Source organism: Chelonia mydas, chromosome 16, assembly GCF_015237465.2.
Source record: "Chelonia mydas isolate rCheMyd1 chromosome 16, rCheMyd1.pri.v2, whole genome shotgun sequence".
Classification (NCBI taxonomy): domain Eukaryota; kingdom Metazoa; phylum Chordata; order Testudines; family Cheloniidae; genus Chelonia; species Chelonia mydas.
The window spans coordinates 1,487,924-1,510,491 of record NC_057857.1 but is presented as its reverse complement, the minus strand read 5'-3'; the positions used below and the strand labels follow the sequence as shown (position 1 = coordinate 1,510,491).

Below are 22,568 nucleotides of genomic sequence, written 5' to 3'. Positions count from 1 at the left end.
CCCTGCTCCCCCGGAAGGACTTGACTGAGGAGTCCTGGTTGTACCCACAACCTCTGTTTTGGACTGTGTTCCTGTTGTCCAATAAATCTTCTGTTTTACTGGCTGGCTGAGAGTCTCAGTGAATCCCAGGAAGAGGGGTGCAGGGCCCAGACTGCCCCACACTCCGTGACAACTGGCGGTAGCGGTGGGATGTACTGCATCCCGTGAACGGCGCTTCCTGCAGTAAGTGACTGGGGAGCAGTAAAACGAAGGGGGATTGACGGGGACCAGGCGTGCTGAAGATTCAGAGAGAGACGGTTTCAGGGGGCGGTTAACCCCTGGGAGTGTGTGACCAGAGAGAAGGACTGTTGCAGTAACAGGGTCCCCCTGGGGATTGCAGCGAGTGGTCCCAGGGGCGGAGGAGTCTGCAGCTCGACCCTAGCAAAGAGGTGGTGTCCTCAAGAAGGACTGGCACACTAGGGGTTTTTCCTGGAAACCGTGGACAGCTGCCCGGCCTGCGAGTGGCCAGCAGGGAGATGTACACTAAACGCCTTAAGAGTGACCTGGTGGAGCTGTGCAGGCAGAGGGGGCTGCGCATTGGGAGGTCCACCAAGGAACAGCTGATTGCCCAGTTGGAGGAGAGGGATCGCTTGGATGACCCGATCCCTATCCCTGAGGGAAGCCGCCCGGTGGACACAGTGTGGGCCCTGGGGCCTGAGCGGGCTGGGAGGGGTCAGACTGCTGCCGAGGACATCCCGAGACCCTTCCTACCTAGGCCTGGGGGAGGGGTTGGGGGAAGCCCAGCGAATACCGAGGGCACCCTGACCCCAGCAGCCAGCAGGGGATCCTCCCGGCGGAGCTCCCCATCCCTGGAGCGGATGCGGCTGGAATGGGAGAGGGAGATGAAAATGAGGGAGCTGGAGGATCATGAAAAACAACGTAACATGAGCAGGAGGAGAAGGAGAAACAACGTCAACATGAGCAGGAGGAGAAGGAGAGGGAACGTCAGGAGAAGGAGAGGCAACGTAGGCATGAGCAGGAGGAGAAGGAGAAACAAAGACAGCATGAACTGGAGCTGGCCAGGCTGAGGAGCAGTGGGGCCCCGGCTGCGGTGAGTGCCGGGGGACCCAAGACTGCAAGGAGCTTTGATAAGTGCTTCCTGGCCCAGCGGAAGGAGGGGGAGGACATAGATAGCTTCCTGACAGCCTTTGAGAATGCCTGCGCTCTGCACAGGGTTGACCCTGCAGACAGGCTCCAGTTTCTCACCCCCTTACTGGACCCCAAAGCCATGGAGGTGTACAGCCGAATGACAGGGCCGGAGGCAGGGGACTACGAACTGTTCAAATAGGCCCTGCTCCATGAGTTTGGGCTGGCCCCCGAGATGTATTGGAGAAGGTTCCGGAGTCAGCGTAAAACACCTGAGGTCACCTACCTACAACTGGTCAACCGGATGCAGGGATATGCCCAGAAGTGGACAGCTGGGGCCCAAGCTAAAGAGGACCTGCTTGACCTAATCGTACTGGAGCAACTGTATGAACAGTGCCCTTCCGACCTGAGGCTGTGGCTGGTGGACAAAAAGCTAGAGAACCCCCAGCACGCAGGGCAGCTGGCTGACGAGTTTGTGAACAGTCGGTCAGGGGGTAGCCGGGAGGAGTCCCAAAAGAACAGGCCCCCCCCGATGCAGAGAGAGAGACTCACCAGGGGACCTCCCAGCGGGGAAATAGGGAGAACCCCCTCCAAAGGGGAACGCCTGGCGTCGGGCCCCTCCGACCCGCTTGAGGGGACCAACGTGACCTGAGCTGCTATCACTGTGGCCAGAGAGGCCACGTACGGACCCAGTGCCCCAGACTCAGGGACAGACTGAGCAGACCCAACCTACCCAGGGTTAACTGGGTAGAGACCCAGCTGGACGAGGGGCAGACGACCCAGGCAGGGGGGGCTGCCAGTTTATCACCTGCTCAGGAGGGAAGAGTACCAGCTCCGCCAGAAGGCTGGATGCTCGGGACTCAGGGTGCTCGGTTTACAGGGTGGGCGCGGGGCTGTCCTGCCGGAGAGAGTGCCTTATTCCCCTGGAGGTGGATGGAGGAAGGTCAATGGATACTGGGATACGGGCGCAGAGGTGACGCTGGCCCGGCCTGAGGTGGTGGCCCCAGATCGGGTGGTGCCCAACACCTACCTGACCCTGACGGGGGTGGGCGGGACCCCATTTAAGGTGCCCGTGGCAAGGGTGCACCTGAAATGGGGGGCCAAGGAGGGCCCCAAGGATGTGGGGGTACACCACCATTTGCCCACTGAGGTTTTGATGGGGGGAGACCTAGAGGACTGGCCAAGCAAGCCCCAGACCGCCCTGGTTGTGACCCGTAGCCAGAGCCGGCGAGGGGCACTGCGCCCTGACCTTGGGGAGGGTACCACACCGGAGGTGCTGGACCCTACCCTGGTGGGGAGGGAGCGCCGAGGGGCACGGCTCAGAGAGGCTGCGGCCTCAGACCTGGCCACTGAGGGGGAACCGGGCCCCATCCCTTCCCCAGCCGCTGAGTTCCAGGCCGAGTTGAGGAAAGATCCCTCCTTGCGGAAGCTCAGGGACCTGGCTGACCTCAGTGTGGGACGGACCATGAGGAGAGGCTGCCAGGAGAAGTTCCTGAGGGAGAAGGGGTTCCTGTACCGAGAATGGGCTCCCCCAGGGGAAGTGGAGTCCTGTGGGATCAGGAGGCAGCTGGTGGTCCCCCAGAAGTATCGCCGCAAGCTCCTGTACCTGGCCCATGACATCCCCCTCGCAGGGCACCAGGGAATCCGGCGCACCCGGCAGAGGTTGCTACAGAACTTTTACTGGCCCGGGGTCTTTACCACGGTCCGGCAGTACTGCCGATCCTGTGACCCCTGTCAGAGGGTGGGGAAGGCCCGGGACAAGGGGAAAGCGGCTTTGAGACCTTTGCCCATCATAGAGGAGCCTTTCCAGAAGGTGGCCATGGACATAGTGGGACCTCTCAGCAAGACGACCCGGTCGGGGAAGAAATACATTCTGGTGGTGGTAGATTTCGCCACCCGCTACCCCGAGGCAGTGCCCTTAGCTTCCATTGAAGCAGACACCGTGGCAGATGCACTCTTGACCATTTTCAGCCGAGTGGAGTTCCCCAAGGAAGTCTTGACAGACCAAGGGTCCAACTTCATGTCGGTCCTGCTCTGGTGCTTGTGGGAGAAATGTGGGGTCCGGCACAATTGGGCCTCAGCTTATCACCCCCAGTCCAATGGGCTGGTGGAGAGATTCAATGGGACGCTAAAGATGATGCTGAAAACCTTTATACACCAGCATCCGCAGGATTGGGACAAGTACTTACCTCTCCTGCTGTTCGCGTACAGGGAGGTGCCCCAGGAGTCTACCGGATTTTCGCCTTTCGAACTGTTATATGGAAGGAGGGTAAGGAGCCCCCTGGACCTGATGAGAGACAAGTGGGAGGGGAAGGCCACTCCCAATGGAGAGTCAGTGGTGGAGTATGTCCTGATCTTCCGAGAGAGACTTGCTGAACTCATGGGCCTGGCCAGGGAGAATCTGGCCAGAGCCCAGGAGAAGCAGAAGGTCTGGTATGACCGCACGGCGCGGGCCCGGGCCTACGCCACCGGGGATCAGGTGATGGTTCTCATCCCCATGAGAAAGAACAAACTACAGGCCGCCTGGGAGGTCCCTTTCAAGGTTGTCAAGCAGCTCAATGAGGTAAACTATGTGGTGGAGCTATCTAACCGGGCGCACCACCGCTGGGTGTACCATGTGAATATGATGAAGCCATATTATGCTAGGGGGAATGTGATGTTGGCCATGTGTGGATATTGGGAGGAGCAGGGAGATGACCCTTTAGTAGATCTATTCCCTGGGACCAGAGCTGGTTCCCCCCTGGAAACAATTCCCCTCTCGGATCAACTAACCCCTTCCCAGCAAGCTGAGGTGAGGGGGGTGCTGCATCCGTACCGACAGCTATTTTCCAACCAGCCTGGACGCACTAATCTGACTGTCCACCGGGTGCAGACGGGGTCGCACCCGCCGATAAGATGCTCCCCGTTCCAAGTCACAGGGAAAACTGCTCAGGACCTGGAAAGAGAGGTCCGGGGCATGCTGGCTTTGGGGGTGATCCAGCCATCGGCCAGCCCTTGGGCCTCGCCGGTGGTGCTGGTCCCCAAAAAGGATGGGTCGGTCCAGTTCTGTGTGGACTATCGGAAGCTCAGTGCCATCACTGTATCTCATGCCTACCCCATGCCCAGGCCGGACGAGCTCCTAGACAAGCTGGGAGGAGCTCGGTACCTTACCACCATGGACCTTACAAAGGGCTACTGGCAAGTGCCGCTGGATGCAGATGACCGGCTGAAATCGGCCTTTATCACCCCTCTGGGGCTCTATGAGTTCCTGACCCTGCCTTTCGGCCTCAAGGGAGCGCCGGCCACCTTCCAGCACCTAGTGGACCAGTTACTGAGGGGGATGGAGAGTTTTGCCGTGGCTTATATTGATGACATCTGCATCTTTAGCCAGACCTGGGAGGACCATGTGTCCCAGGTTAGACAAGTGCTGGACTGACTCCAGGGGGCTGGGCTGACTGTAAAAGTGGAGAAGTGCAAGGTGGGGATGGCTGAAGTATCTTACCTGGGCTATCGGGTGGGGAGCGGCCGCCTAAAGCCAGAACCAGCCAAGGTGGAGGTGATCAGAGACTGGCCCGCTCCCCACACCAAAAAGCAGGTCCAAGCCTTTACTGGGATGGCAGGATACTACCGAAGATTTGTGCCCCAGTTTAGAGCCATAGCCACCCCCATCACTGAGCTATGCAAGAAGGGGAAGCCAGACAAGGTGGTCTGGACCGAGCAGTGCCAGGAGGCTTTCCGGGCGCTGAAGGAGGCTCTGGTCAGTGGCCCAGTTCTGGCAAACCCAGACTTTGACAAGCCCTTTGTGGGGTTCACCGACGCCTCCGACACGGGACTGGGGGCGGTGTTAATGCAGGAGGATGAAAAGGGAGAGAGACACCCCATCGTGTACCTGAGCAAGAAGTTGCTACCCCGAGAGCAACACTACGCGGCCATCGAGAAGGAGTGCCTGGCCATGGTGTGGGCCCTCAAGAAACTAGAGCCCTATCTCTTCCGGCGACACTTCACCATGTACACCAACCACGCTCCCCTGACCTGGCTGCACCAGATGAAAGGAGCCAACGCCAAGCTCCTGAGATGGAGCTGGCTCCTGCAGGATTACAACATGGACGTGGTCCACGTGAAGGGAAGTGCCAACCTGATAGCGGATGCGCTGTCCCGGAGAGGGGGCCCCGAACTTCCCCAGGTCACTGGTCACAGTGACCCCGCTCAGTTCAGTCTCGAAGGGGGGAGAGAAGTGAGGATGTGACACAGCAGGGAGAGGGGAAAGTTGACCTGGGAATGTGCCCTGGGGGTGGGAGACCTGAGAGCCTGTAACCTGAGCCAGGAGGGGGAAGGGGGGGTAACACCTCTGCCCAGGAATGTGAACAGAGGCTGTAGAAGGGAGCCTGCTGGGGGGGGTTAGTTTCAGTTTGGTGCTGGGTGGAGGAACGCAGGGAACCCCAGGGCTGGGGTCTAAGCTCCCTGCTCCCCCAGAAGGACTTGACTGAGGAGTCCTGGTTGTACCCACAACCTCTGTTTTGGACTGTGTTCCTGTTGTTCAATAAACCTTCTGTTTTACTGGCTGGCTGAGAGTCTCAGTGAATCCCAGGAAGAGGGGTGCAGGGCCTGGACTCCCCCACACTCCGTGACAGATGTATTAGCAGGAGTGCCATCAACAAGAAGTAATTCTTCTGCTCTACTCCACGCTGAGTAGGCCTCAGCTGGAATATTTTGTCCAGTTCTGGATGCCACAATTCAGGAAAGATGTGGACAAATTGGAGAAAGTCCGGAGAAGAGGAACAAAAATGATTAAAGGTCTAGAAAACACGACCTATGAGGGGAGTTTGAAAAAATTGGGTTTGTTTAGTCTGGAGAAGAGAAGACTGAGAAGGGACATGATAACCTTTTTCAAGTACTTAAAAGGTTGTTACAAGGAGGAAGGAGAAAAATTGTTCTCGTTAACCTCTGAGGCTAGGACAAGAAGCAATTGGCTTAAACTGCAAAAAAGGGAGGTGTAGGTTGGACACTGGGAAAAACTTCCTACCTGTCAGGGTGGTGAAGCACTGGAATAAATTGCCTACGGAGGTTGTGGAATCTCCACCCTTGGAGATTTTTAAGAGCAGATTAAACAAACACCTGTCAGGGATGGTCTAGGTAATACTTAGTCCTGCTATGAGTGCAGGGGATGGGACTATATGACCTCTCGAGGTCCTCTCCAGTCCTACAAGTCTATGATTCTGTGATTTCTACTGGGGTCTTTTACTCAGCTGACTTGTCAGCCAAGCTCTTTCCTAGACTCTTTCCATCTCTCGCAGCCTCCCTGTAGCCAAAGGCCACACTCTGCTCTCCGCCACAACCAGTGAAGGGCCTAGGGCTGCACTGGTTTGCACAGGGATGGCTGACCACACTTAACATTGCTAGCCCACCGACGATGCACAACAGGGAACAGAACACGCACTCTCCCTTAGCCGGGCTGGAGCTGTGGTGCTAACTGGAGAGCAAAGTCCCCAAGCTCAGACTCTGATATGTACAGGAAGCAGGTTGGCTGGGTGAGAAGGGGAGGGTTGTACAGAGTCATTGTTCAGCCCAGAACTGCACTTTACAGGAACTTCCCAAGCTGCCAGACTCTGTAAGGAAACGCCCTCCTGCAGCCCTCGCACCTCACCTGTGCTGCCGACAAGGAGACCTTTGGGGTCACACTGTGGTGCTTCTCTCCTGAGCTTGCATTAGTCCACACTCGTGGGGCAGCGCAGTGCCGTGTGCCTGGACAGAGGCTGCCAGCACCTAGCACAGCCTGAGGGAAAGTCCCCTCCCTATGGCCCACAACCAATCACCTGCCCCCTGGCAGCCTCTCCCTGTCAGGCCAAGGTGACGCAGCAGGTGCGGGTATGGCTGGACTATTTACCCACAGAAACAGGGCTTTGGTTTTAACTGTTTCACTGCTGGAGGAGGGGCCAGGCAGCATGGCTAGGGGAATCTCGCTTTGTCCTTTGGATGCTGCCATGCCTGATACAACCCGGAGCCTCACCTGCAGCAGGTGGGGACGTTCTTGCAGAAACCGCTCTCTGGTCCCCGTGCTTTCTGACAGCAGTGAAGGGGTTAACGTGGCTATTCCCTGAATCAATTGTAAATGTGCTAGCCAGAGCAGGAGGTTACCCTGAACCCACTGAGAGGAATCCCAAGGCCTGGGAGGCAGGGAGCCCCTGTGGAAAAAATGTTCGCTCAGGACTCCAGGGCGTCTTCAGTCCAAATTAAGTTGCAGGCCCAGTGCTTTAAAAGAGACCTCCTGCCTCAGGCCCTCAATCTGTGGGGCACGTCAGCTCCACCCTCCAGCCGATCTGCTGTTGCTGGACAGTGCAAATATCGAGACAAAGAGTGGGAGACCTGAGTCCCAAGGAGCTATTCCAGTCCTGTCTCCCCCAACCTCTGCCAGTGTCTCTCTGTCCTGACCTGCAGCCCTCCTACTGTTGCTATACTCCCCCCCGCCCCACCCTGCCAGTGCCCTTCAACCCCAGCCTGCAGCCCCCTGCTAGTCCACTGCTATGCCTTTTGACCATCTGTGTTCAGGGTCGCTCTCTGCGCATACCCTGCACAGACCTCCACCAGGGCTTTGCTAGAGGATTGAGGCAGCGCGGCCCAGGGGGCAGAGCATTTGACTGAGACTCAGGAGACCTGACTTCACTGTATGGACATGCTGTGACCACGTTTTCTCTGTCTTCCCTCTCACCTCCTGCCTATTGACACCAAGTTCTTCGGGACAGGGACTGTCTGTGTCCATGCAGAGCCTGCACAATGGGGCCATCATCTTCCTTGGGGCCTCTTGGGGCCCCTGTCATTATTACTTCTAATCCCCAAGTGCTCATGAGCCTACAGAGTCATTTCCCCTCCACCAGGGCACTAAGCCCAAGGTTGGCTGCTAGCCATTGAGGAGGCAGCTTCATTCAAGCAGCACATGCTTCTGAGAGTGTGTGTGTGTGTGTGTATGTGTGTTTGCGCATGCGTGCACACATGCACACTATAGCCAAGCAACACCTTGCCAAAAATCAGCCAATATAACCCCTCCACTGCTGGATTCTCCTTCATGCCCCATTGCCTGCAAGGGGCCACGCTGGTGCGTTTGTAGGGACGTTCTGTCACATGAACCCAGCACGTTTGGGGGCTGTGAGGATGACCATGGTGCAGCGAAGATCCGGTTACTGCCATGGGACTCTTCTTCAAACTTCAGGGCTGGGCAAGAGGTGGAACTGGCACCTCCTGCCATTCTCTTGCCGCTCAGCTGTTGCCCTCCTGTCTCCTGGCAGGGTGGAGTAGTTCCCCCACTCACCATAAGACACTCAGCCTGAGATGTATTCAGTGCTGTCGCTGCTCACCCACAGGTGTAATGAGCTGTAATGTGACCCCCCCCCCACCCCCCATGGGCTGCCCTTTCTCAGGGCCCTGTTTGTGACGCAGCAGGGAGGGAGGAGTGTTGACCTGGGAATGTGGCAGGGAAGTTTCACTGGGGATGGGAAACCTGAGAGCCTGTAACCTGAGCCAGGAGGGGGAGGTAACACCTCTGCCCCGGGGAACTGAACAAAGACTGCAGGAGAGAGCCTGCTGGGGGGGGGGGGGGTTGGTTTCAGTTTGGTGCTGGGTGGTGGAACGCAGGGAACCCCAGGGCTGGGGTCTGAGCTCCCTGCCCCCCAGAAGGACTTGACTGAGGGGTCCTGGTTGTACCCACAAGCTCTGTTTTAGACTGTTCCTATTGTCCAATAAACCTTCCATTTTACTGGTTGGCTGAGAGTCACAGTGAATCCCAGGAAGAGGGGTGCAGGGCCCAGACTCCCCCACGCTCCGTGACACTGTTACATTCAGATTGTTAGAATAATAGAAACATAGAATATCAGGGTTGGAAGGGACCTCAGGTGGTCATCTAGTCCAACCCCCTGCTCAAAGCAGGACCAATCCCCGACTAAATCATCCCAGCCAGGGCTTTGTCAAGCCTGACCTTAAAAACTTCTAAGGAAGGAGATTCCACCTCCCTAGGTAACCCATTCCAGTGCTTCACCACCCTCCTAGTGAAAAAGTTTTTCCTAATATCCAACCTAAACCTCCCCCACTGCAACTTGAGACCATTACTCCTTGTTCTGTCATCTGCCACCACGGAGAACAATCTAGATCCATCCTCTTTGGAACCCCCTTTCAGGTAGTTGAAAGCAGCTATCAAATCCCCCCTCATTCTTCTCTTCTGCAGACTAAACAATCCCAGTTCCTTCAGGCTCTCCTCAGAAGTCATGTGCTCCAGTCCCCTAATCTTTTTTGTTGCCCTCCGCTGGACTCTTTCCAATTTTTCCACATCCTTCTTGTCCTGTGGGCCCAAAACTGGACACAGTACTCCAAATGAGGTCTCACCAATGTCGAATAGAGGGGAACGATCACATCCCTCGATCCCTACTTATACAGCCTAAAATACAGTTAGCCTTCTTGGCAACAAGGGCTCACTGTTGACTCATATCATAGGCTGGGGAAGGCTGTGCCTCCCCAAACAGCCTACTGTGGCCCCACCCATGCTCCGCCCCCAAGACCCTCTCCTGAAGTTCCCTGCACTCTGCCCTAGCCCAGGCTGGCTGGGGCTGGCCAGCCTGCTTCCTGCAGGATCTCAGGGCAGCTGGCGCTGGGGCTGTGCTGCCTGCCCGGTGCTTGGACCATGCCACCAAGCTGCCCAGCGCACCAAATCCAGCACCAGGGGCCAGAAACACACAACCATGGCCACCATCCAGTCCAGGACTAGGAGCCACTGAAGTTACCAGGCACCAACCAGGAGAGATGCAGCCAGCAGCATAGCCAGTCCTATGCTACTAAGGCAATGGCTAGACTAGAAAGCTCACAAAGGAGCAGTTGCACTGATGAGGCTGTGCCGCTGTGTCTGTGTAGCTGCTCTAAGCTGACGGGAGAGATGCTGTCCCATCCGCTTCATTACCCCAGCCCCCGTGAGCAGCTGTAGTTTTGTCAGTGGGAGAAGCTCTCACACTGACAGCCCTGTCCACATTGGAGCTTAGGTTGGTGTAACTTATGTCATTCAGGGAGGGCGGTGGGGGAGGCTTAGGGCTTGGCTACACTTGCAAGTTACAGCACATTAAAGGAGCCCCGGGAGCACTAGCTCACTACCCGTCCACACTGGCAAGGCACGTGGAGCGCTTTGACTCCACGGCTGGTCTGCTTCTGGTACTCCACCTCGGTGAGTGGAATAACATTTGATGCGCCCCTGCTGGAGCGCCGCGGTGCCAGTGTGGACACCCTGGTCTGTTAGTGAGCTCTGATCAGCCTCCAGAAGTGTCCCACAATGCCTGTTCTAGCCACTCTGGTCATCACTTTGAACTCTACTGCCCTGCCCTCAGGTGACCAACTGTCAGACCCGCCCTTTAAATTCTCTGGGAATTTTGAAAATCCCCTTCCTGTTTGCTCAGCCAGGCGTGGAGTGCACTCAGCAAATCTTTCCAGGTGACCATGCCTCCACATGCCAGGCAAGCCCCAGTGTGGAGCAATGGCGAGGTGCTGGCCCTCATCAGTGTTTGGGGGGAGGAAGCTGTCCAGTCCCAGCTGTGCTCCAGCTGTAGGAATTACGATACCTTCGGGCAGATATCAAGGGACATGGTAGAAAGGGGCCATGACCGGGAGGCACTGCAGTGCAGGATTAAAGTGAAGGAGTTACAGAACGCCTACTGCAAAGTCTGTGAGGCAAACAGCCGCTCCGGTGCTGCCCCTGCAACCTGCCGTTTCTACAAAGAGCTGGGTGCGTTACTTGGGGGCGACCCCATCTCCAATCCGGGGACCACCACGAACACTTCAGAGCCCAGTGCAACAAGGCAGGAGGAGGAGGAGCAGCAAAGTGGGAGCGAGGGTGTGGAGGTGGAGGAAGACACCCCGAGTCCCTAGATGCATGCAGCCAGGAGCTGTTCTCAAGCCAGGAGGAAGGTAACCAGTTGCAGCGGCCAGTGCTTGGGGAAGGACAAACATCAGAGGAGTTTCCCGGTAAGCGGCTTTTATTTTGGTAAGGAAGTTATTTGGTGCGGGCTCTTGGGGCAAGGAGGGTTAGGGCTGCATGCATGCCTAGATGCGGAATAGGGCACTGATGTGCTCTCTCACATCGCGGTAATCGGCCTCAGTGATCTCTTCAAAGGTCTCATCCAGAACTTGGGCAATGTGCTTGCGCAGGTTTCTTGAGAGAGTCACTGTGGTCCTTGGCCCAGTAAGGCTAACTTGGCCGTGCCACTGTGCTGTGAGGGGCACGGGAACCATTGCTGCACACAGGCAAGCTGCATATGGGCCAGGGCGGAAGCCGCATTGCAGTAGAAGACCCTCCCTTGCTTCCCAGGTCACCCTCAGCAGTGAGATATCTTGCAGGACGAACTCCTGTGGAAAATGTGGGGACAGTGTTCAGTATAGGGGCCCCCTGCCGCTGTTGGCTCTCCCCAAGGCACAGAAACCCAGAGGACAGTACAGCCGTGAAACAATCAGTCACGCTTGACCTGTGCTTACTCACCATTTTGGGGCTCCCGTGGGTTATGTGCACTCACTTTGGGATGGGCAAATTATGCTATTGTGTAGACTGTGCTTGCCCTTATGTACAGGGGAATCATTGCTCTGTCTGGTGTGAACAATGCTGCCTCTGTTAAGTGTTGCATTTTTCCTTTACAGATGCAACCTCGAGATCTCAGCCGTCCATGTTATCACCGGCCGAAAGACTCCAAAGAATCAGAAAGAGGCCACATAGAAGCAAGGAAGATGTTGCATGAAGTAATGCAGCATTCAAGTAATGAAAATCAAAAAGCGCAGGAGTGGCGGGACAGTGAAAGGAGGATCCGCCAGCAGAATGAGGCACGCCGGCACAGAAGTGCGGTGCTCCGGCAGCAAAGCCTGGATCGGCTGATAAGCATAATGGAGCGCCAAGTGGACTCTATCCATGTGCTCGTAGCCATGCAGGCGGAGCACTACCCTTCCTGCACCCCAAGAAGCTCTTGTCCCAAAACTCTTTCCCTTGTGCCCCCTTGTCACCTCCAACCCACTTTCCCCAGCATCCGGGTTCTTACTGCTACCAGCTGCCTCCAACACCTGTAGCTTTACCACCGAGCCCTGAAAACTACGACCCTGACCCGCTGCACTCAGCCCCCGTCACCATGCAGTACAGCCACCCTGCAGTGCAGCACTCATTGCACAGCACTCCAGACAGGAAGGCTGAGTATGATAACAGCACATATGCAAATCTATTATTGTACTGTTCCCCACCCCATCCCCTTGCCCTTTCTGTTTCCCAAGCAGTTGTGTTTCTTTTCAATAAATGAATTTTCTTTTCAATAAATGGATTTTTTGGCTTTGAAAACATTCTTTATTACTGCATAAAGTAAAAGATACCTTAGCCCAGGAAAGAAACAGGCACTGCAAGTCAGCGAAGCAAACACAGATTCCTACTAACATTGGAACCACTGCACTTCACTCCCGTGCAGGGCACCAGACATTACTGGTGGCCTTCAGCCTCAAATTGCTCCCTCCAGGCATCCCTAATCCTTGCAGCCCCGCGCTGGGCCCCTCTAACAGCCCTGCTCTCTGGCTGTGCAAATTCAGCCTCCAGGTGTTGAACCTCCGAGTTCCATGCCTGAGTGAATTGTTCACCCTTCGCTTCACAAATGTTATGGAGGGTACAGCACGTGGATATAAGCACGGGGATGCTGTCATCGGCCATATCCAGCTTCCCATACAGAGAGCGCCAGCGGCCCTTTAAACTGCCAAAAGCATACTCCACAGTCATTCTGCACCGGCTAAGCCTGTTGTTGAACCGCTTCTTGCTGCTGTCAAGGCTCCCTGTGTAGGGTTTCATGAGCCATGGCATTAAAGGGTAAGCGGGGTCTCCAAGGATCACAATGGGCATTTTGACTTCCCCTATGGTGATCTTCTGATCTGGGAAAAAAAGTCCCGGCTTGCAGCTTCCTGAACAGGCCAGTGTTCCGAAAGATGTGTGTGTCATGCATCTTTCCCAGCCAGCCTGTGTTAATGTCAATGAAACACCCACTGTCATCCACAAGTGCCTGGAAAACCATAGAGAAATACCCCTTCTGATTAACGTACTCAGAGGCTAGATGGGCTGGTGCCAGAATTGGAATAAGTGTGCCATCTATCGCCCCTCCGCAGTTACGGAACCCCATTTTTGCAAAGCCATCCACAATGTCATGCACATTACCCAGAGTCATGGTTCTTCTGAGCAGGATGCAATTAATGGCCCTGCAGACGTGCATCAACACGATTACAACAGTCGACTGTCCCACTCCAAACTGGTTAGCGACTGATTGGTAGCTGTCTGGAGTTGCCAGCTTCCAGATTGCAATAGCCACCCGCTTCTCCACCATTAGGGCAGCTCTCAATCTTGTGTCCTTGTGCCACAGAGTGGGGTCGAGCTCCTCACACAGTCCCATGAAAGTGGCTTCTCTCATCAGAAAGTTCTGTAGCCACTGCTCGTCATCCCAGACTTGCATGACGATGTGATCCCACCACTCAGGGCTTGTTTACCAAGCAAAAGCAGCTTTCCACGGTGGTGAGCATGTCCATGAATGCCACAAGCAAACTTGTGTCATATGCATTACTCGAGTCAATATCATCATCGGAGCCCTCACTGTCACTTTGGATCATAAGGAGTAACTCGACTGCCAAACGTGACATACTGGCGAGACTCATCAGCATACTCCTCAGCAGTTCGGGCTCCATTCCGCAGACTGAAAGGGAAGACAGAGCGCGCAGCACAAAAAACGTTGAAAGATGGTGCCAAATGTGGACGGAAGCACAGGGATTGCTGGGATGTGAACTGATGCATCACAGGGCGTTGGGACAGGACCCAGAATGCCCCGCCCCCTTCCCACAAGCCACAGCGCCAGAATGGGAAGAGGTGCTCTGTGGGATAGCTGCCCATAATGCACTGCTCCCAATGCCGCTGCAAGTACTGCAAATGTGGCCATGCCAGTGCGCTAGTTCCTGTCAGTGTGGACAGACTGCAGCGCTTTCCCTGCTGTGCTCTCCAACGGCGGGTTTAACTCAAAGCGCTCTGCACCTGCAAGTGTAGCCATACCCTAATTCACACCTCTGAGTGACGTAAATTGTACTGACATAAGCTGTAGTGTAGACAGAGCCTAAAGCACATTCCATGCTGGAGCCTTATCAGGATGAAATCCTGGCTGTTAGGAAGGACTAGGGCTGGTTGGAAAATAAATATTTTCCGTGATAAATTCAGAAAAAATTTCTCCCTCCTCCACTTTTTTTTGTTTGTTTCTTTTGGGGTTTTTTTGGTGAAAGCAAAATTAAAATGTGGTTTTTTGGATCCACTCCATCACTCCCCAGGATTTTTATAGCTCTTACTCCTGGGGGAATTCTGCACCAAAAAATCCAAACTTTTGCAAATTTCTGCATATTTTATTTGTCAAAATAATCATACCAGTTTCACTTATTTTGGTGATTTATTTAAACTACCATACAGAAAAAATATCACAATAACTATTCAGCATTTCCTAAACACATGAAAGTTAAGTTACAAATACTTTGTAACCAAGACCCTGCATTTCAGTTATAATCCTGGATTTTCATTTAAATTACATTACTTTTATTTTGGGGTTTGGTGTTCTGTAAAGTAGACTGTCACTTTAAATTTCTCAGACTTTCACACATGGAAGTCATACAGTTTTGCTAATCGTTGTCCTACATTTTGTTTAAATGGATAAGTAAAATAGATCCTGATCTGTAATCTAACCCCGTTGTGCCTCTCTGGCACAGGAAAAAAAGCAAGAAAGCACATAGGGCACGTCTACACTGGCAGAGTGAGAGCACCGGCAGCTACAGCGCCGCTCAGAGAGCGCTGAAGGGAAACTGCTGTGGTGTGTTCACCCTGTCAGCTGCCTGCACAACAGCGTGTTCACACTTGCAGCACTTGCAGTGGTATTCAGAGCGGTGCACTCTGGGCAGCTGTCCCACAGAGCACCTCCTCCTCTTCTGCCGCTAAGACTTGTGGGAAGGCGGAGGGGGTCACGGGGCATCCTGGGTCCTGTCCCAATGCCCCATGATGCATTGCTTCGCACCCCAGAAATCCCTGGGCTTCCATCCGCATTTGGCGCCATCTTTCAATGGTTTGTGCACTGCGCGCCCTGCCTCCTCGGGATGCAGGAATGGATCCCGAGCTGCTGACCAGGATGCTGCTCGCTCCGACCAGCACGTCATGAGTGGCTGTGGAGTTATTCCTTAAACTACAAAAGGCTTGTCTACACTTCCAAGTTTTGTCATCAAAAGCTGGCGATAGCGTATAGCGTACACACTGCAAGGTCACTTTTTTGGGGAAAAAAACCCTAGTTTTGGCAGCAAAAAACTTCCACCCCAGTGAGAGACTTTTGTCTTTTCCCCTCCCTTTATTGTCGACAAACAGCCAGTGTAAACACCACAGTTTGACCCCCGATTTTATTGGCCTCCAGAAAGTATCCCACAATTCCCCTGCTGCCGCTCTGGTCAGCAGTTTGAACTCTGCTGCCCTGCAGCCAACCCGCCCCTTCCCCTTGCAAGTCCTAGGACTTTTAAATCTCATTTCCTGTTTGTTGGCTTCCCAGAGGAGCTTCCCAGGTGAGCATGGCTGGCTATTACCCCAAACTCGCTCCCATTTGGACCTCCGCTGAGTTGTTGGATCTGATCACTGTATGGGGAGAGGAGTCTGTTCAGTTGCAGCTGCGAGTGACGCGTAGGAATCAGGACACATATGGGCATATGTCTCGAGGCTTGTGTGAAAAGGGCTGTGATCAGGACACACAGCAATGCAGAGCGAAGATAAAGGAGCTGAGGCAGGCCTACCATAAGGCAAGGGAGGCGAACCATCACTCCAGTGGTGCACCTAAGACTTGCCGCTTCTGTAAGGAGCTGCGTGCTATCATAGAATCACAGAATCATAGACTATCAGGGTTGGAAGGGACCTCAGGAGGTCATCTAGTCCAACCCCCTGCTCAAAGCAGGACCAATCCCCAACTAAATCATCCCAGCCAGGGCTTTGTCAAGCCTGACCTTAAAAATATGTAAGGAAGGAGATTCCACCACCTCCCTAGGTAAAGCATTCCAGTGTTTCACCACCCTCCTAGGGAAAAAGTTTTTCCTAATATCCAACCTAAACCTCCCCCACTGCAACTTGAGACCATTACTCCTTGTTCTGTCATCTGCTACCACTGAGAACAGTCTAGATCCATCCTCTTTGGAACCCCCTTTCAGGTAGTTGAAAGCAGCTATCAAATCCCCCCTCATTCTTCTCTTCCGCAGACTAAACAATCCCAGTTCCCTCAGCCTCTCCTCAGAAGTCATGTGTTCCAGTCCCCTAATCATTTTTGTTGCCCTCCGCTGGACTCTTTCCAATTCTTCCACATCCTTCTTGTAGTGGGGGCCCAAAACTGAACACAGTACTCGAGATGAGGCCTCACCAATGTCGAATAGAGGGGAACGATCACGTCCCTCGATCTGCTGGCAATGCCCCTACATATACATCCCAAAATGCCATTGGCCTTCTTGGCAACAACGGCACACTGTTGACTCATATCCAGCTTCTCGTCCACTGTAACCCCTAGGTCCTGCGTGTCCTGCTCACAGCCCTTTTCACACAAGCCTCGAGAAATTTGCCCATATGTGTCCTGATTCCTACGGGTCACTCGCAGCTGCAACTGAACAGACTCCTCTCCCCATATAGGGGGGAGGGATAGCTCAGTGGTTTGCGCTTTGGCCTGCTAAACCCAGGGTTGTGAGTTCAATCCTTGAGGGGGCCATTTAGGGATCTGGGGCAAAAATTGGGGATTGGTCCTGCTTTGAGCAGGGGGTTGGACTAGATGACCTCCTGAGGTCCCTTCCAACCCTGATATTCTATGATTCCTTTTCTACAGAACTGCTGCCGAGCCATTCGGTCCCTAGTCTGTAGCGGTGCATGGGGTTCTTCTGTCCTAAGTGCAGGACTCTGCACTTGTCCTTGTTGAACCTCATCAGATTTCTTTTGGCCCAATCCTCTAATTTGTCTAGGGCCCTCTGTATCCTATCCCTACCCTCCAGCGTTTCTACCTCTCCTCCCAGTTTAGTATCATCTGCAAACTTGCTGAGGGTGCAATCCACACCATCCTCCAGATCATTTATGAAGATATTGAACAAAACCGGCCCGAGGACCGACCCTTGTGGCACTCCACTTGATACCGGCTGCCAACTAGAAATGGAGCCATTGATCACTACCCGTTGAGCCCGACAATCTAGCCAGCTTTCTATCCACCTTATAGTCCATTCATCCAGCCCATACTTCTTTAACTTGCTGGCAAGAATACTGTGGGAGACCATGTCAAAAGCTTTGCTAAAGTCAAGGAACAACACGGCCACTGCTTTCCCTTCATCCACAGAGCCAGTTATCTCATCATAGAAGGCAATTAGATTAGTCAGGCATGACTTGCCCTTGGTGAATCCATGCTGACTCTTCCTGATCACTTTCCTCTCCTCTAAGTGCTTCAGAATTGATTCCTTGAGGACCTGCTCCATGATTTTTCCAGGGACTGAGGTGAGGCTGACTGGCCTGTAGTTCCCAGGATCCTCCTTCTTCCCTTTTTTAAAGATGGGCACCTCAGTAGCCTTTTTCCAGTCGTCCGGGACTTCCCCCGATCGCCATGAGTTTTCAAAGATAATGGCCAATGGTTCTGCAATCACATCTGCCAACTCCTTTAGCACTGTCGGATGCAGCGCATCCGGCCCCATCGACTTGTGCTCGTCCAGCTTTTCTAAATAGTCCCGAACCACTTCTTTCTCCACAGAGGGCTGGTCACCTCCTCCCCATGCTGTGCTGCCCAGTGCAGCAGTCTGGTAGCTGACCTTGTTCATGAAGACAGAGGCAAAAAAAGCATTGAGTACATTAGCTTTTTCCACATCCTCTGTCACTAGGTTGCCTCCCTCATTCAGTAAGGGGCCCACACTTTCCTTGACTTTCTTCTTGTTGCTAACATACCTGAAGAAACCCTTCTTGTTACTCTTAACATCTCTTGCAAGCTGCAACTCCAGGTGTGATTTGGCCTTCCTGATTTCACTCCTGCATCCCCGAGCAATATTTTTATACTCTTCCCTGGTCATTTGTCCAATCTTCCACTTCTTGTCAGCTTCTTTTTTGTGTTCACAATCAGCAAGGATTTCACTGTTAAGCCAAGCTGGTCGCCTGCCATATTTACTATTCTTTCTACACATCAGGATGGTTTGTCCCTGTAACCTCAATAAGGATTCTTTAAAATACAACCAGCTCTCCTGGACTCCTTTCCCCCTCATGTTATTATCCCAGGGGATCCTGCCCATCAGTTCCCTGAGGGAGTCAAAGTCTGCTTTCCTGAAGTCCAGGGTCCGTATTCTGCTGCTCTCCTTTCTTCCCTGTGTCAGGATCCTGAACTCGACTATCTCATGGTCACTGCCTCCCAGGTTCCCATCCACTTTAGCTTCCCCTACTAATTCTTCCCGGTTTGTGAGCAGCAGGTCATGAAGAGCTCTGCCCCTAGTTGGTTCCTCCAGCACTTGCACCAGGAAATTGTCCCCTACCCTTTCCAAAAACTTCCTGGATTGTCTGTGCACTGCTGTATTGCTCCCCCAGCAAATATCAGGGTAATTGAAGTCTCCCATGAGAACCAGGGCCTGCGATCTAGTAACTTCCGTGAGTTGCCGGAAGAAAGCCTCATCCACCTCATCCCCCTGGTCCGATGGTCTATAGCAGACTCCCACCACGACATCACCCTTGTTGCTCACACTTCTAAACTTAATCCAGAGACTCTCAGGTTTTTCTGCAGTTTCATACTTGAGCTCTGAGCAGTCATACTGCTCCCTTACATACAGTGCAACTCCCCCACCTTTTCTGCCCTGCCTGTCCTTCCTGAACAGTTTATATCCATCCATGACAGTACTCCAGTCATGTGAGTTATCCCACCAAGTCTCTGTTATTCCAATCACATCATAATTCCTTGACTGTGCCAGGACTTCCAGTTCTCCCTGCTTGTTTCCCAGGCTTCTTGCATTTGTGTATAGGCACTTGAGATAACTTGGTGATTGTCCCTCTTTCTCAGTATGAGGCAGGAGCCCTTGCCTCTCGCACTCTCCTGCTCATGCTTCCTCCCGGTATCCCACTTCCCCACTTACCTCAGGGCTTTGGTCTCCTTCCCCCGGTGAACCTAGTTTAAAGCCCTCCTCACTAGGTTAGCCAGCCTGCTTGCGAAGATGCTCTTCCCTCTCTTCGTTAGGTGGAGCCCGTCTCTGCCGAGCACTCCTCCTTCTTGGAACACCATCCTATGGTCGAAGAATCCAAAGCCTTCTCTCCGACACCACCTGCGTAGCCATTTGTTGACTTCCATGATTCGACGGTCTCTACCCAGGCCTTTTCCTTCCACGGGGAGGGTGGACAAGAAGACCACTTGCGCCTCAAACTCCTTTATCCTCCTTCCCAGAGCCATGTAGTCTGCAGTGATCCGCTCAAGGTCATTCTTGGCAGTATCATTGGTGCCCATGTGGAGAAGCAGGAAGGGGTAGCTATCCTCGGTGGTGACCCCACCTCCATCGCCAATAGCCCCATGGATACTTCACAGGCTGCTGAAAGAGGGGGGAACCTGGAGGCTGAAATTGTGGATGAAGAAGTCGAGCTAGAAGAGGCTGTGGTCCTCCCAGCGGGGTCGTCCAATAGGGCATGGAGCCAGGAACTTTTCTCAACTCCAGAAGTGCTTAATGGGGAGCAGGAAGCAGAAGAGACTCCAGGTAAGTTGCTGAGGCTTGTGTAGGGACTTGAAAAGTGGGAGGCAGGTAGTGTGTAGCTAATCTGCATGGCCAAGCAGGGTGTCGATGGACATCGAGACCTGCAGGGAATCCTCCAGAGGCTCTGGAAAGTTTCCAAGAGGTTAATCCTCTGCCATAGATTCCAAGGGATTGCAGCCTTGTTAGGTCCCCCATTGTTGGAAATTGTACCATGCCATTTAGCAATCACTGGAGCTGGGACCCAAGTGTCACATAGCTGAGCTGCATATAGACTGGGGTGAAAGCCGGAAGCATTCAGAAACTGAGCTCTGGTTTCCCTAGTCATCTTCATGAGCGAGATGTTGGCCACCTGTGAAAAATTGTGGGATAATTTTATGAGTTCCCTGCAAAGTTCCCCTGCAACCCAAGACCTTTTTGTCCATACGCACAACTGCCTTCCCCCACTCCTGAAACTCACCATGATTGGGGTGCTCACGGAGCTGTGTGCCTGCCTAGAGTCTCAGAGAGACAGTGATTTCTACGAGCATAATGCTCTTTTTACTAAAATGTTTCAATTGTTTGCTGGAATGTAACAATCCCTCTTCTGTCAGCACTGACCCCGCGGACTGGCTACGACAGATAAGAAGAAACCGGAGGTGCAGCAAAGAGGAGATGTTCTGTGAGGTGCTGCAGCGCGATGAGAGACAGACCAGGGCATGGAAAGTGCTGCAAAGCCGAAAGGCAGGACAGAAAAGAGAGTGTGGCTTTCGCTAGGCAAGTGGATGATACAAGTGCTGGAGGATCAGACCGGGATGCTCAAGTCCCTGATCCAGCTGCAGACTGAGCAGATCCGTGGTCGACCTCCACTGCAGCACGTGCAGATGCACAAGTCTTTGCCAACCCCCCCGCCCCACGCCCACACATTCCTTTTCACTCCACAGCCCTCCTGGGTTTCCCCATCGCTCCACCCCCTCTCCCGGCTTGGACAATGATGGCTGGAGCTACACCCAGTTGTGAGGTTTTACCCTTTTTCACAATAAATAACGGCTAAGGTATTTAATGGTACAGCGTTTTTAGTCTGTGTTCTACAAAAGCGTATAGCAATGAATCCACTCCCAGCTACAGGCTCCGAAAGCATTGTGTTGCATGGATCTTGGGCCCCAAAATTGTACATAGATGCAACAGGGAAGCAACTCCAAAGCAGACATGTGTTACTGCCCCGCATTGTCAAAGTGGTTCCTCAGAGTCTCTCTGATGTTAATAGCAGCCCCCTGGGCTCCTCTGACAGCCCTAGCATCTGGCTGTTCAAACTGTGCAGCCAAGCGCTCTGCCTCAGTGCTCCACACCTGAGCAAACCTTTCACCCTTAGATTCACACAGATTATGCGAAGTGCAGCCTGCGGCTATGACCACGGGAATATTATCCTCGGTAAGGTCTAGCCTGCCATTGAGACACCTCCAGCGAGCTTTCAAACAGCCAAAGGCACAGTCGACTACCATGAGGCACCTGCTCAGCCTGTTGTTAAAAAGCTCCTTGCTGCTGGCCAGGTGCCCTGTGTACGGTTTCATGAGCCAGGGCTGTAAGGGGTAAGCTGGGTCTCCCAGGGCATTTCCACATCCCACACTGTGATCTTGTGGTCTGGAAAGAAAGTGCCCGCCTGCAGCTCTCTGTACAGGCCACTGTTCCTGAAGATGTGTGCGTCATGCACCTTTCCAGACCAGCCTGCACTGATGTCTGTGAAATGCCCCTGGTGATCCACAAGTGCCTGCAACACCATGGAGAAGTATCCCTTCCTGTTGATGTATTCAGAGGCAAGGTGGTCCAGCGCTAAAATTGGAACTTGTGCACCATCAATTGCCCTGCCACAGTTAGGGAAACCCATCTCTGTAAAGCCAGCCACTATTTCATGCACATTTCCCAGAGTCACGGTCCTATGCAGCAGGATGCGATTTATTGCCCTGCACACTTGGAGTAATACAGCCCCAACAGTGAACTTCCCCACTCTAAATTGATTTGTGACTGACTGGTAGCAGTCTGGATTCGCCAGCTTTCACACAGCGATTGCAACACGCTTCTCTGCCGGAAGGGCAGCTCTCAATCTGATGTCCTTGCACCGCATGTCGGGGCTAGCTCAGCACAGAGCTCCAGGAAGGCTGCTTTAACCATCCTAAAATTCTGTACCCACTCGTTGTCATCCCACACCTGCATGACAATGCGATCCCACCAACCAGTGCTTGTTTCCCTAGCCCAAAAGTGACGCGCTACCGTATGCAGCTGCTCTGTGAATGCACAAAGCACTGATAAATTGCTGCTGTCCATATCACACTCGGGTGCCTATAATTCACCTTCTGCTAACTTTGCAAGTAACTCTGCGAGTATCTGTGCTGCCAGGTGCGATGTCCTCACCACAGCTAACAGCGCATAGGAGAGAAGTGCGGGATCCAGCCTCTCTCACTGCAGATGCTGGCGTGCACTACAAAAGAATGACAGTTGGAAAAACGGCGCAAAAGGAAGCCAGAGACCTTTGGAGGGGTGGGACACAAAACAGTGCATGATGGTACATTTTGCACATCCCAGGATGTGCCGCTCTCCGTTTCTGCATTCCCACAACACCTAGCGACGGATGGTGTCGCCAGGCACTGTGGAATACATACCCTCAGTTTATTGCTCTTGCAGTAGACAAAGGTGCCCTGAACGTGGACACGATCCTTTGACAGAGGGAG

General features: G+C 53.5%; 1 protein-coding gene across 4 annotated transcripts in view; it reads right to left on the bottom strand.

The window, feature by feature from the left end:
* Positions 1 to 6,894, bottom strand: part of ENTPD8 (ectonucleoside triphosphate diphosphohydrolase 8) — a 28,896-nt gene extending 22,002 nt beyond the window's left edge. For 2 of the 4 annotated variants that reach the window (XM_037879955.2, XM_043530809.1), the window contains exon 1: positions 6,749 to 6,894. The gene's annotated coding sequence lies outside the window, so the exon portion shown is untranslated. The remainder of the gene's footprint in view (positions 1 to 6,748) is intronic. The other 2 variants (XM_027829884.3, XM_043530807.1) reach the window with 2 other exon arrangements.
* Positions 6,895 to 22,568: the final 15,674 nt, after the last annotated feature.